Source organism: Mus musculus, chromosome 1, assembly GCF_000001635.26.
Source record: "Mus musculus strain C57BL/6J chromosome 1, GRCm38.p6 C57BL/6J".
Lineage (NCBI taxonomy): Eukaryota > Metazoa > Chordata > Mammalia > Rodentia > Muridae > Mus > Mus musculus.
Genome location: NC_000067.6, coordinates 93,088,614 through 93,102,305, shown reverse-complemented (window position 1 = coordinate 93,102,305; position 13,692 = coordinate 93,088,614). Strand labels below are relative to the sequence as shown.

General features: G+C 48.0%; 1 protein-coding gene across 11 annotated transcripts in view; it reads left to right on the top strand.

Annotated features, from left to right (window-relative positions):
- Nucleotides 1-266: 266 nt before the first annotated feature.
- The window catches only part of Kif1a (kinesin family member 1A), an 86,585-nt gene continuing 73,159 nt past the window's right edge, over nt 267-13,692 (top strand). For 7 of the 11 annotated variants that reach the window (XM_006529155.4, XM_006529159.4, XM_006529161.4 and 4 more), the window contains exon 1: nt 267-543. The gene's annotated coding sequence lies outside the window, so the exon portion shown is untranslated. The remainder of the gene's footprint in view (nt 544-13,692) is intronic. The other 4 variants (NM_001110315.2, NM_008440.4, NM_001294149.1 and 1 more) reach the window with 1 other exon arrangement.

Genomic DNA, 13,692 nt, shown 5'->3' with positions numbered 1-13,692 from the left:
CAACCCCATCCTAGCCTTCCCCCCACCCCCCACGATAAGCCTGTGTTGATGTCTCTTGGTCCTGCAGATGGATGTTTTACAGTTTTTATGATTTCAATTGAAAGCAGTCAGCATGAGGAAGGGCTCAGGGTCTGCAGGCAGGTTCAGCTGGGCGCCACCGGGTCCCTCTCCTTTGGGAGTGATAGGCACTGCTGAGCGAGGGGGTGCTGCACCCGATTACGGGCGTCCGTCTCCCACCTCTCACTGGTGATGTCACAGCCCTGCCCCAACCCCCTCCCGCTCCAACCTCGTCTCTTCTGTGCCGCTTTGCCCGTCCCTCTCCCTGTGCGACAAACCAGCTGGCGGCTGAGCCTCGGACGCAGCGCTCAGCCAACCAGCGCATCGGGAGGGGCTTGGGGAGGGCCGGGTCGGGGGCGCGGAGCCCGTCACGCGGTGCCATCGTCACAGCACCAGGAGCAGGCAGTAAGAAGCATCAGTTCCAGGATCGGGGACCCTCCCCGGTGCCAGTGCCCATGCACGGCTATCCCCAGTGACGCCTGAGAGGTAAGGCTACTGCCCCCACGGCCTGTCGCCATCCGCGCTCATCATCCCGCACCTGTCCCTGGCATCGGGCACCCGCACTAAATGTGCATCTGATGGGAGATTCCGGACCAACGCCAATGTCCTTGTCGCAGCCCGAAGCGCGGGCTTGGAGCTGCGGCTTCCCTTCCCCCGACCTTCCCCCGCCTCTTAGAAGAACAAAGGGGCGAATTCAGGGGTGTCAGTGCTTCCTGCGAAGCTTTTCAGGGCCACAGAAAAGACTCTTTTGCTGAGGCGCGATACTTGGCCCATGTGGGTGGAGGTCGCCAGCTAGAGGAACAAGCAGATCTGGGCACAGCCTCCTTTCCCCGTATCCCTCCACTGCAGAGGAGCTACCCAGAGGGATGCGACAGAACCGCGGGGGAGGGGAGGCAGAGATGCCAAGTAGGGACCAGGACTAGGCTGAGGGGCGTCGAGACGGGGCACGGCTGCTGATCCAGGCCCTAGGGAGAGTACGCGGGGCAGCCGCTCTGGTCTCTGGTGGGGGAGGGCAGATGCTGGAGCCGACAGCAAAACAGGCGGGCGGGGCGGGGGATGCGGAGCCACGGCCAGGCACTGGCTTAATGCTGCCCATCACTCCTAGTGCTCCCGATGCTCCTCCCTTCAGAGACCCCATTTCCCTTCCAGAAAGACACAGTGTGGGAGGAACCACCAGCAGACATGCCTGGCGGCTACAAAGCCAGTGCCCCAGTAACAGGTGTGGTCCCAGGCTGGAGGGAGGGGGCTGGGAGACGCGTCGTCTGGGATGACAGAGGTCTCGGGGAGTCTGGCGTCAGTTGACTCTAGGAACATTGCCTGTGAAGACCCTCGCATTCCCTCATTAAGCCACTCCTCTCCCCAGCTGCTTCCCTTGGGAAGGCCACCGCCCTCTGCTCCCGAAGGGACAGGGACCACATTGGGGCTAAGGGAGAGGGTGGGTCTGCGGTGCAGTGAGGTGCAGGCTGCTGGGGGCCGCAGGAACGGGAGCGGGAGGGGGAGGGGACAGAGGGATTGCCAAGTCATGGGGCCTGCTGGGCGCCGGCGCGACGTCGCCCGGGCGCGGACCCGATGCGCGCCCACGTCCCCAGGAATGGGAATTTTTTCTCTCTCAGAGACCAGAGGACCCGTCCCCCAGTGGCTAGCCTTCCTAAGAGGGGACCGCATTGCTGGGATTAAAGGCCTGCTAGGGCAAGCGGATTGGATCAAGTGACTGCTGGTGGAGGAGGTGCGGAGAGTCGCTGCCAGTGCTAGTCCAATCTTGGGGACCCGCAGCCTCAGCGCAAGTTCGCTGAAGACGCGGTCACTCCGAGCTGGCCGAAGGCGGCTGCCAGGGCAACGTGCCCAGCGCCTCTGTCTAAGGAGGCAGCGGCGGCTTCAGAAGCTGTGGGGTTCAGGGGGGCTGGGACCGCACCTGCGGCGGCCATTTTGCAGGTGTGGCTGGTCACCTGCCCTAGTCAGGCTGTAGGGAAGGGATGGACAGGACAGGCAGAGGGCTGTGGTGCATGCAGCAGGGTGAGGTGGGCTGTAGGGTCCAAGGCAGGCTTCAGATCTCCGCGAGCATGGTCTTCCAGAGGTTCTTTGCTTTTGGTGGGTGGGGTCACTATCCAGGTCTTCTTAGGCAGAGGGTGGCAGGAATCTCAGGGTCCTCTGGGTTTAAAACCTGGGAAGAGCCCTGTTCCCAAGGCAGTGACCCCGACTCGAAGCTTCCTTTTGTAGTGAGGGTGAATCTGAAGGACAGATTGTCCTTCTTGGTTTGTGGGCCACTGGTCATAGAGGCTGCCTTGAGAGGTCCCAGTGTGAGATTGAGAGCTGGCAATATGCCTGTGGGATCCATCCCCACTTCCCACCCCCCCCCCCCAATCCTGTACTGCTCAGGCTGGGTGCATTTCTTCTTAAGGCTGCTAGTTCCCTGTTCAGAGGGAGCATGGAAGCTGCAGACTGCGCCAGCCTCAGACAGGTGGAGACCTGTGCTCTGCACAAAGCCAGAGCTGATGTGTTGAATTCAGTCCCAGGCCAGTAAGAGGGGATTAGGTGGTCTAAGGATCCAGTCTGTTCTGTCTCTTCAGTTGATTGTGTGTTCTGCAAATGTAGCAGGGCCAGTCCTCCTGTGGGCTTTTGTGCAGGGTTTGGGGGAAGGGGCAGCAAAAACAAGGTAGCAGATGAGGCTGACTAGCCCTAAGAAAAGTCCAGGAGGACAAGGAGGGTTCAAGGAAGATCATCCAGCACAAAGACTGCCTTTGGGCAGAGTCCATCGCTCTAAGAACTGGGAGGGGCCCAGTGGTCACCTGTGGACAGGGATGGGCCTGGGCCACTGAGCTGGCAGATGTGATTTGCAGCATATAGAGGCCTGTATGTTCCCTAGAGCATGGGCAAAACCAGGGTTCTTAGATCTAAGGACAGAGCTTCCCACTGTCCACACTGGACAGTACAGAGACTCCCCAGTGGTACCTGATGTAGCTGGTCTGCCTGCCCCGCTTCACTCCTGAGCCCAAATCAGGGCCCACACTTGGCCTCACTCACTATTACCTTCCCAGGCTCATGGCGATGCAAGGAAGGGCTGGCTGAGCCAGGCCTGCAAGTGAGGTTGCTGCAGGCACGAAGGACCCAGCCAAGGTCAGCAGCAAAGGCCATCCTGATTCCTTTGCCTCCTGACTCCTCTCAGTGCCTACTCCAGTCCCTTCAGCTGGCACTTAGTTCCCGATTACCTTCAGCAAAGCCTTTACAGCCTGCATTTAATCTTATCCCAGGAGTAGAGCGGGCAGGCCAAGGCAGTCAGATGGTCTGGAGATGCCCCACCTAAGCTGAGTCCTGCTCAGATTTCAGGACTCACATCCACCTACCCAGATATCCTTAGTCCTAACCAATGCCAGGGACCCGCAACAATGACAGGCCTGTTCTAGAAAGAGTTAGGACCAATGACACTAAGTTACTGAGTATCATCCCCCTGCTCCGGCTGCCACTGTTCTCAGAAGCTGGTTCCCAGGGCGCTCATCTAACCTCTCAACAGCCTGGTGTGAGATGGTGATAAGTCACCTATCTAAGGGTGGCTGGCAGGCAGAGACAGAATCAGGAGTTCTGGCACCCATCTAGGGCTTCCTGGGTACCATTAACCTTGTGTTGGGACAGATACAGGTCAGCTCAAAGGTAGGGGGCTGCAGGAGCAAGTCGGGGCCATTGAGACTCTAAGGGTGTCATCTTCTCCACATTTACCTCGTGGCTACAAACACACCAGACACAAACACCATAGCATGCTCACATGTGTACACATTTGTACATGTCACACTCATGCACACAAACACACATGTGTAGACACACATACATTCAGCATCCCTGGGTTGCCGGGTTCTTGTCTGTTGTTGCTGTTGTTTTGGTTTTGAGTTTTGTCCGAATCTTTTTTTGAATGGCTCTCTTCTTCCAGCCTTAGCTCTCTCTGAAAGGTGTCTTGGGTGCTGCCTCCTTCAGAAAGCTTGCTGTTAAGTCACCAGCACAGAGGATGGAGACCACATCCCTCCTTTTCTCTCCTCTCTCTCTCTCCCTTGTAGGCTTGGGGCTGGAAAGAAAGCAGGGGAAATATATATGACACAAGCTGAGCTATGCTATTGTGTGCATTTCATTACCTGATGCTCTCAGATGCCAGTGAGGAAACAGTAGCATGCCCATTACTCAGATGCAGACACTGAGGCTCCGGGGAAGTCGTGTTTGACATTTACAGACTCCAACCCATTGCTGCTCTCTTAGTGCCTTCTGTCCACCCTCCACCCCTCTCATCTGTCCTCCCCTTTTCTCTTATATCCCCACCCCTCACTTGGGGGTGGGCAACATAGTGTCCCCTCCTACCATCCAGGAAGATTCAGTGAGTACCATCTTTGATATCAAAAGCTCAGGGTTAGCAGCCGGCTATACTACCATCTGGACTAGTCTTGGGTCTGTGAATTTTTGAGGCTGTCTTCGCAGGGCTTCCTTCCCTTTGGATAGAGCTCTAGGGGTCACAATGGCCCCTGACTGTCCCATGGTCCCCTCCCCTTGAGGGGATGAAGATGCCCAGAAATGACCTAGAGGGAGGGGTACCAGGACTCACCACATCCGCTCACCTTTAAGTGAGTCTCAATTTCCTCTCCTACCTGTCACCAGTTCAAAGTAAGACACTAAGACAGGGCCAGTGGGCAGCAGCTTCCGAGGCTGCTACCCTGGGTAGGGGAAACTCAGCAGCTTTGTGTGACTGGCTCTCACTTTCTGCCCACTTCTCAGTCTAGGACCACTGACTGTAGGTCCCCAGCATGGGACAGGGTTGTAGCAACTACAACAGGTAATTCCAGGGCATGGAGGAGCACGGAGGAGCATGGAGGAGCACGGAGAAATACAGACCCGCAGTCTTGCTTGCCTGTGCATTACCTCTGTACTTCGGCAAGGCTCTCTCTTTTTAAAATACATATTTTAAAATTTAATTTTATGTGTACATGTGTTTTGTTTGCATATATGTCTGTGCCAGAGGACCAGAAGACAGTATCCCTGAACTGGAGTTATAGATGATCGCGAGCCACTGTGTGGGTGCTAGGAATTGAACCCAGGTCCTTTGGAAGAGCACCCAGTGCTTGTAAACACTGAACCATCTCTCCAGCCCCTGGCAATACTTTCTTGGTCGAGGTTTCTTTTCTCTAGACCCCAGATACCCTTTTTCTTAATAGAGTGGTTTTCTTTTGTCTTCAGGGATCCACAGCTCTGCTGAGAACCCTTTTTCCTGACACCCCAGGCCTAGGAACCACCTCCCTGTCTGTCTGATAGCTATTAGCCTAAGGCACATCACCTTCCATCAGTTGATCCCTGCCTCTTGTCATTTCAAGCCTCTGATTCTTGGCTCCCTTGGCTGTCTGTTTATGGTTTTCTATCGTGCTTTGCTGGGGCACATCCTCATGAGACTGACTGTAAATGACGCAGGAAGCCATGAGTGTGAGGGCCTCTGCTCCATCCTTACCTTGGCAATGAGTCATTTCCTCAAAAACTGGAGGATGTGGCTTCTTAGGCCTGGGCACCCAGGTGCTTATGAGGGTCTTCATCTGTAACCCGTGCCCTTGGGTAGGTCTCAGAGGGGCTCAATGATGCTTCTGGACCATTTCAATGCTAGATCAAGTCTCTGTAGGTTTTTGGTCTTCCCATCCTTTATCTCTTTTCTTCCTCAGATTCCAGTGTTGCTCCCTTCTTTTCTGTTTCACGGGGGAACTTTAAGACATCGCTTTCCGGTTTTTGGATTGAAATTCTGTATGTCTCCTTTTCTACGTTCTACCTCTAACACATTCCCTTCCTTGACTCTTAACTGTTTCCATCTCAGAGCATTTTGCTCCCATAGTCAAAGACGGCTCTTTCAAAAGATGGCGCTTGAGTATGTAAGCCGAGGCTTCGTTCGCTTGTTGAGTGTGCCTGTGGCTTCCCTTTCCTATGGGGCCCATTTTCTGCTGCTTTGCTCAAGCTCTGCACTTGGCACATTTGCTCTCCTCATAGATGCTGGGGTCGTCCTTGGTACACACACATCTTCGGAGGCCAGGTGACTGAGGAGTGCTTGTGATTCATCTGCTTCCTGAGTGGCATTCTGCCTGGAGCAGAGATCTTTTGCAGGCTCAGCCCCAGGTGATGGGGTGGCTGCTTCCAACTTACCTACCCAGCACCAGAGTTTTGGTGCCGGCCTCTGCCCTGAAGGCTGTGTGCGCTCTTTAATATTTGTGGAAAAAACCCTATAGCTGCCTGCAGATGATCCCAGTGGCACTGCCTATCCTGAGGTGGACAGTGGTGGTGGTGGAATAGAGTTTCAGGTTGAGTTATGAGTCTTTAACCTTCCTCTGGATTCTTTGGCTGCCCAAATGTGAACCCTGGGAAGAGTACCACAGGAGTGCCACTCCCTCCACCCCCAGCCTCTGCTTCATTGTATCACTTCAAAGCATTCTTTATTCATCGCTAGGACGACCCTACTGTGTTTTCTCCATTGTATGAGGTCTCTGCGTGACTGGCAGGCGTGTGTGCCTGCCAGTGTGATTGTCAATTGACTGAGGGTTCCCACCTCACTCTTTGCCGGTTTTGGGTGTGGCCTGGTCTGTCTTTGACTCTGTCATCTATTGAGATATGAAGAAAACCCCATTTCAGATGTTTCCCCTCTTATATTCTTTGAGATGATTTAGTGCTCAGGAAGAGGAACCTGTTGATGCCATGTTCTTCAAAGTTTCTGGCGTGTGCGTGTGCGTGTGCGTGTGCGTGTGCGTGCATATCAGCCCACTGAGTTATCTCAAAGGTAGGTAGATCCCTAGGTAAAGACTGCTTGCTGGGTTGCTAGGGAGGCCCTCACGTGTTCTCTGCAGAGTCTCATCCTTCCCTGGTGGCCAAGAGCACCTGCTACTTATGCTCGCCTGACTTATCTGCATTCTGCATGTGACTTGATTCAAGTCCTGTAGCTTTCATACAATATCTGAGACCATACAATGACTAAAACAGAGGGGCTCATTTGGCCCACAGTCAAAGAGCATGGTGCCTGCCTTCGCGCAGCTATGGTGAAGGACTTACACTGCATCTAACAACAGCTAAAACTATCCCACTCAAGACAGAACGAGTGTGTCAGAGAGACCCATTTTATATTAAAGTTGTTGTCATGATGAGCCATTAACCCGTGAATCCACAAATGATACATTTCCTCATCCTAAAGATGTGTTAACTCACGGCTCTGGGGATTAGGTTCGAGCCATGGCTGCAATCTCACCATTGCATCATGGTTGTCTCCTGCCCACTGTCCACAGGGATTTGACATTTCCTTGCTCTCCCTGTCCCATGTTGATATAGAAGCCTGAAATACACAGATATATCCTAGTCCATGCCACTCTCAGACACTGGTAGTAATGCCTTTGATGCCCCAGTGTGGGCTATGTTCCCTGGCTCAGGAGCCCCCATGGTGGCTCAGTTTCCCTTAGACCCTGCCATTCCCACACTCCACATTAGCCTTCTCCACCGCTGTGCACATTGCCTTTGAGAGAGCTCACCCTTTCCACACCCTCTGGAGTGTAGTATGATGATGTTTCCTTAACTACCCTTTAAAAAATTAAATATAAGCTGGGCGTGGTGGCACACACCTTTAATCCCAGCACTCAGGAGGCAGAGGCAGGCGGATTTCTGAGTTCGAGGCCAGCCTGGACTACAAAGTGAGTTCCAGGACAGCCAGGGCTATACAGAGAAACCCTGTCTCAAAAAAAAAAAAATTAAATATATAGATATTTACTATCTTGTGTGTATGTGTATATGTGTGTACATGCACACATGTGTGCAGGTGTTTGTGAGCATGTGTGCACACACAGAGGTACACAGAGACCAGAGGAGGGTTTGGGTGTCCCACTCTCCTCTTCCCTATCTTGCTCTTTTGACTTAAGAATCTCTTACTGACTTTAGCTCACCATTTTTTCAGCCAGGCTGGTGTGGGTGGGTTTCTATCCCTCCCTGCATCACCTGTTATATGTCTGTCTGTCTGTCTGTCTGTATATTTATGTGTCTATCTATGTATCTATCTATGAATCTATCTATGTATTTATCTATGAATCTATCTACCATCTATCTATCATCCATTCATCTATCTATCTCTATCTATCTAATCTATTATCCTCTATCCATCTATCATCTATCTATCTATCTATCTATCTATCTATCTATCTATCTATCTATCTATCTAATCTATCATCTTCTATCCATCTATCATCTATCTATTATCCACCCATCTATCATCTGTCTGTCTATTTATCACATCTATCTATCTATCTATCTATCTATCTATCTATCTATCTATCTATCTATCTATCTATCCATCCATCCTATCATCTGTCTATCCATCTGTCATCTATCTATCATCCATCCATCTATGTGAGATCACAGGAAGCTCAGACTGATCCTGAACTTGCTTTGAGTGGAAGATAACCTTAGACCCCTCATCTTTTTGTCTCCCTTTCAAGTGCTGGGCTTACAGGAGTCAGTACACCACAGCCAGCTTCCCACTCAGTCCCAGTACTGCATTGTATCTCCTGATTTACATACCAAGACTCAATGTGTATGCTTGAAACCATGTAGGCTATGACCCCATAGAGACCTGTTTTTCCTATAGACCTGCAGCTGATAAAGTTTAGTTTATGGAATGAGCACAGTGAAGGTTAACATTAGCTCATAATACTGTGAAGCTATTATAATAACAAACCTTAACAAATTTAAAACATGGAAAGTTCTTAGTTTTACAAATTTCCATTTAATATTCTTTGGTCATGGTTGACCCCAGGTAGCAGAATCCAATTGTGTTAGCTACTCTTACAACAAACACCCACGAGAATTAATGTACAAAGGGATAGTTTGGTAAGGCTCAGAGTTTAGATCCGAGGTTGTATGACCCGCATTACTTTGGGCCTGTGTGGAGACATCATGGCAGGAGTTCACTATGAGCAAGGCCATTTTAACCTCATGTTTAGGAGAGAAGAGAGGGGGCTATGGTCTTATTCTGGTCAAGTACTTCCTCAGTGACTAGAAGACCACCCATTACATCCTCTCCTAAAGGTCCCATCACCTCCCAGTAGTGTAAGCTGGAGCCACATGGTCCAGATGCAAACTGTAGCCCCGGGACAGTCAGTGATCTGTTTCCCTTCAGTCTTGTTATTGTCGTCCCTAGTGTCTTATTCTCCCACACACATTTTAAGAAGCAAGTTGCAAAGTTTAAGAAAAGAGATTAAGAGATCATTTGAAACTCTGCTGGAGTTCTAAATTAATTTACATAAAAGTCAACCAACATTCTTGAGATTTTTGGTTTTCACAAAAGGTCATAACTCAGAATGGGGAGGTGGCTCAGCTGGTGCCAGGCAAACAGGATGACTTGAATTTAATCCCCAAGCACCAATGCTTGTAAGCTAAGTGCTGGGGAGATAGGGGCAGGAAGGCTCCTGGGCAAGCAAGACAGCCAGCCTTGCTGAATGGATGAGCTACAGATTCAGTGAGGCCTCTGCTCTCCAAATGCACCTGCAGGCAACGTGCGCGCACACACACACACACACACACACACACACACACACACACACTAAATTGGAAAAGAAAAGGTCATAGTTCTTTATTTAGCTCTTCTGTCATGTTTTTGGCAAAGTTTAAAGTTTTCCTTTGTGAAAATTTCATGGGCTCTTTAGTGATGGTCCTTAGGTACTTTGTAGCTTGGTTACTACTTTAAATGGTATTGTAAAATGTTTCTAATTCTCTGGCTTGGTGTGTATGGACAGGTAGATTTCCAACAACGCTGAAGCTTTGCGCATGATTTGTGGGAAATCTTGGCATCTATGCAAATGAGCAAATAGACTGGTGACTAGATGCGCTCTCTCTCTCTCTCTGAGCTTTGTTTATTGTTTTTTTTCTTGTCTTGCTGTGTGGCTGGAACCTCTGTAACAGTTAAGCAAAAATGAGCTGGTCCCAGTTGTTTTATAGACGGAACATTATTTTCCGAGTCACCGGCAAGTGCAATGTTTGGCTGAGTTTCAGTGGATGGCTTCTGGGATTTAAAAACCAATTTTCTTCAAATATTGCTGAGACACTTATCATATGAGGGTGTAGAAGATGATTTATTTATTTAATTTTAAAAAATATCTGTTGAGGGTGTCATTTATTCCCCCATTTTTTTGGGTGTGTGATGAATCACAATGACAGATGTTATTGTTAAGATTTATCCTAATGTTTCAGGAGTTCCAGGTTTTCTTGAAAATTAAGTTTTTTTAAAAAAAAAAGATTTAAAGATGTATTTATTTTATTTATATGAGTACACTATAGCTGTCTTCAGAAACACCAGAAGAGGGCACCAGACCCCATTACAGATGGTTGTGAGCCACCCTGTGGTTGGCTGGGAATTGAACTCAGGACCTCTGGAAGAACAGTCAGTGCTCGTAACTGCTGAGCCATCTTTCCAGCCCGATAATTAAGTTTTTAAAATTAGATTTTCCTACTTATTTGTTGTGTGTGTTTGCGCACTTGAGAGGCGTGGCTGTGACTGTGGAGTCCAGAAGACAGCTTTTGTGAGTTGGTTCTCTCCTTCCACCATGTGGGTGCCTGTCATTGAACTCAGATGGCTGGCTTAGTGGCAAGTGCCTCAAACCACTGAGCTACCTGGTCACTCCAGTGCTAAGCTAATTCACTGGGACTGAGTGAATTTCATGAGTGAAATTGTCCTGTAATATCTATTTTTCTAATTTTCCTTGCTTAATTGGTGACCAAAGTTCTATTATTTCCAGTGAATAAATTGGAAATATATACTTTCTCTCTGCATCCCTTTTCTTTGACCTCTTGCAGTCTATATAAAATTTGAATTATTGGGGCTGGAGAGACGGCTCAGTGGCTAAGAACATTGGCTGCTCTTCCAGAGGTCTTGAGTTCAACTCCCAGAAACCACATAGTGGCTCACAACCATCTGTAATGAGATCTGATGCCCTCTTCTGGCATGCAGATGTACATGCAGACAGAGCATTTGTATACCTTAAATAAATAAATAAATAAATAAATAAATAAATAAATAAATAAATAAATCTTTTGAAAAATTTTTGCATTATTATTTTTAAAATGTATGGTACAACACACTTTTAAAGTACTACTAGTTTTTAGAAAAATATATATTATTATATAATCATAATACATAATAATTATAACAATAATTATTATTTATATTATTTAATTTAGTTCTTTTCTTGAGTTAGAATCTTGCTTTGTTACCCAGATTGGTATCAATTTCCTGGGCTTAGTTGAATCCTGCCTCAGTCTCTTCACTGCTGGAAATGCAGACACACATAATGGTGCTGGGCTTGTGGGTAAATTTTTAAATAATTGATTCAATTTTATCTAATACCATAGAAAAATTTGCGTTTTTGCTGACTGGCTTTTCCTTAGTTACAGCTCTTCCTGCTTCTCGGCACATCAGCTGCTCTGTCCTTTTGTCTCTGGGTCACATAGCCATGGATTGACACTGCAAGGTTCAGGGGCACCATGGGCAAATATTTGGAGTTGTGAGCAGTCTCTTGCTTCCCAGAACTATCCAACTTCCTCACCCACCCAAACTCCGAGAGCTAAGTCTGGTCCCTGTGATTCCATCCTGGTTGGAAGCGGAAGCCCCCGTTATGGTTGCTGATAGTAATTTTTGTTATTGTTGACTAAGAATTTCTGTAGCTTCATCATGACTTCTTTGGTGTATCCATTATTTAAAAGTTTATTTGTAAAATTTCTAAATATATAGGTTAGGTTTTTTTTATTGTTGTTGTTAATATTTAGTTTGTTTTCAAGGGAAGTGATCCATCTGATACAATCTAACTTATTGGGAGTTACTTTGTGGTCAGCTAAGTTTTACATTTCTAAAAGTTCACATTTTACCCTATTGTTTTCCATTACTGCTTTCTTCAGTGAACATTATGGCAACTGTGTCTGGGCATTTAAAACTCTAGCATCATTCAGGATGCTATCCCTGCCTGCTCCCACTACCTGCCTCTCTCCCTTGACTCTAGTAAAATTAATTGCTTGGCAATCTACGTTTTTGAGTGTACATGTTCTGACCATCTGCTCTCCCCAGTGGGACATGGGTGGTGGTACTTTGCAGGTGACCTGTGACAGTTCTTACAGGGGCTTCAGACTTGATGCCAAAATCAGCTCAGGTGCCGTGGAAACTGCAAGCTCATGAGGACCAGCCGTAGCCTCAGACTCTTAGACACTCTTGCTTTGCCATTCTTTGTGTCCTTGTGTCTCAATGTCATTGAAACAATCTCCTGGGGGTTGGGGATTTAGCTCAGTGGTAGAGCGCTTGCCTAGCAAGCACAAGGCCCTGGGTTCGGTCCTCAGCTCTGGAAAAAAAAAAAAAGACAAAATAACAATCTCCTGTGTTTATCCCTTTAATAGTGCACCGATCTGTCCAGTCTCACAGTCACTGAAGGTAGAGCTTTGAAGGCTCGACTGTCCTGTGGTAGTGCTTGTAGCTTGTAGTCATGAGTGGTCCCAGTTCTCTGGTGCCTGGCATCCGCAAGGGCTCTTGCCTTCCTGCTGACGTGGCACCTTTATTTCAGGAGTGCTGGTTATGCACTTTTCATTCAGTTTTGTTTCCTGAGTAGTTTTCTCACTTGTTTCTGATGTGTTATTTGTCCTGGATTTCTAGATGCTCCGTAATGTGGGCCAGAGGTAGCTGTCACCTCTACTGTTCTCTCTACTGAGAAATGTCCATTTTAGTGAGAAAACTTACTCTTGTCTACACACACACACACACACACACACACACACACACACACACACACATTTGACAACCAAACATGAGTCTTTTGTTATTGTGTGCTTGGAGAATGTGGCTCAGGCTCCAAACCTCCTACATCAGCTTCCTAAGGGCTGGGATTACAGGTGTGTGTGTGTGTGTGTGTGTGTGTGTGTGTGTGTGTGTGTGTGTGTGTGTGTGTGTAATGACAGCTAGTTTGATTTTTTTAAGACAGGGTTTCTCTGTGTAGCCCTGGCTGTTCTGGAGCTCATTATGTAGACCAGGCCAGCCTTGAACTCATAGAGATCCACCTAACTTTGCTTCTCCAGGCTAAAAATAATGCTTTTTAAGTTAACATGTACCAGATTTATTTAGAAAAGTCACCAGTTTTTACTTCCTGACTCAATTATTTTACCTGTGTAGGTTTTTTTTTTTTTTAAACACTATCTTCCTTTAGCAAAAATAATGGGCTTACCCTGTCAGTTCTCTCTGTTTTAAGCATTGTGTGAGGAGACGATTAAAGCGTTTACCCTTTGTGCTTTGTTTATTTCAATGTCCTGGTTTTAGCATTCACTCATTCATGCTCTCTACCCTGAAATTTCATTGGAAACGAAAGTGAGCCAGACCTAAAGATGAGAGCTGGGCTTTCCATGAGGATGCCAAACAGGAGTGAGCACAGAGCTACAGAGCAACCAACCAGTGCCCATCAAAGGGAAGAAAACCACCATCAAGAGAAAATAAACCCTTAGAAAAGGAAATAAAAGTCCTTGATGAACATAGAAGTCAACATCTTCAACAAAATACTCAGCAAGCCAAACCATGGTAGAAAGTTTCCCCAACATTACCCTGTAAAGTGCTGGCGATGTAAAATGCGTCTG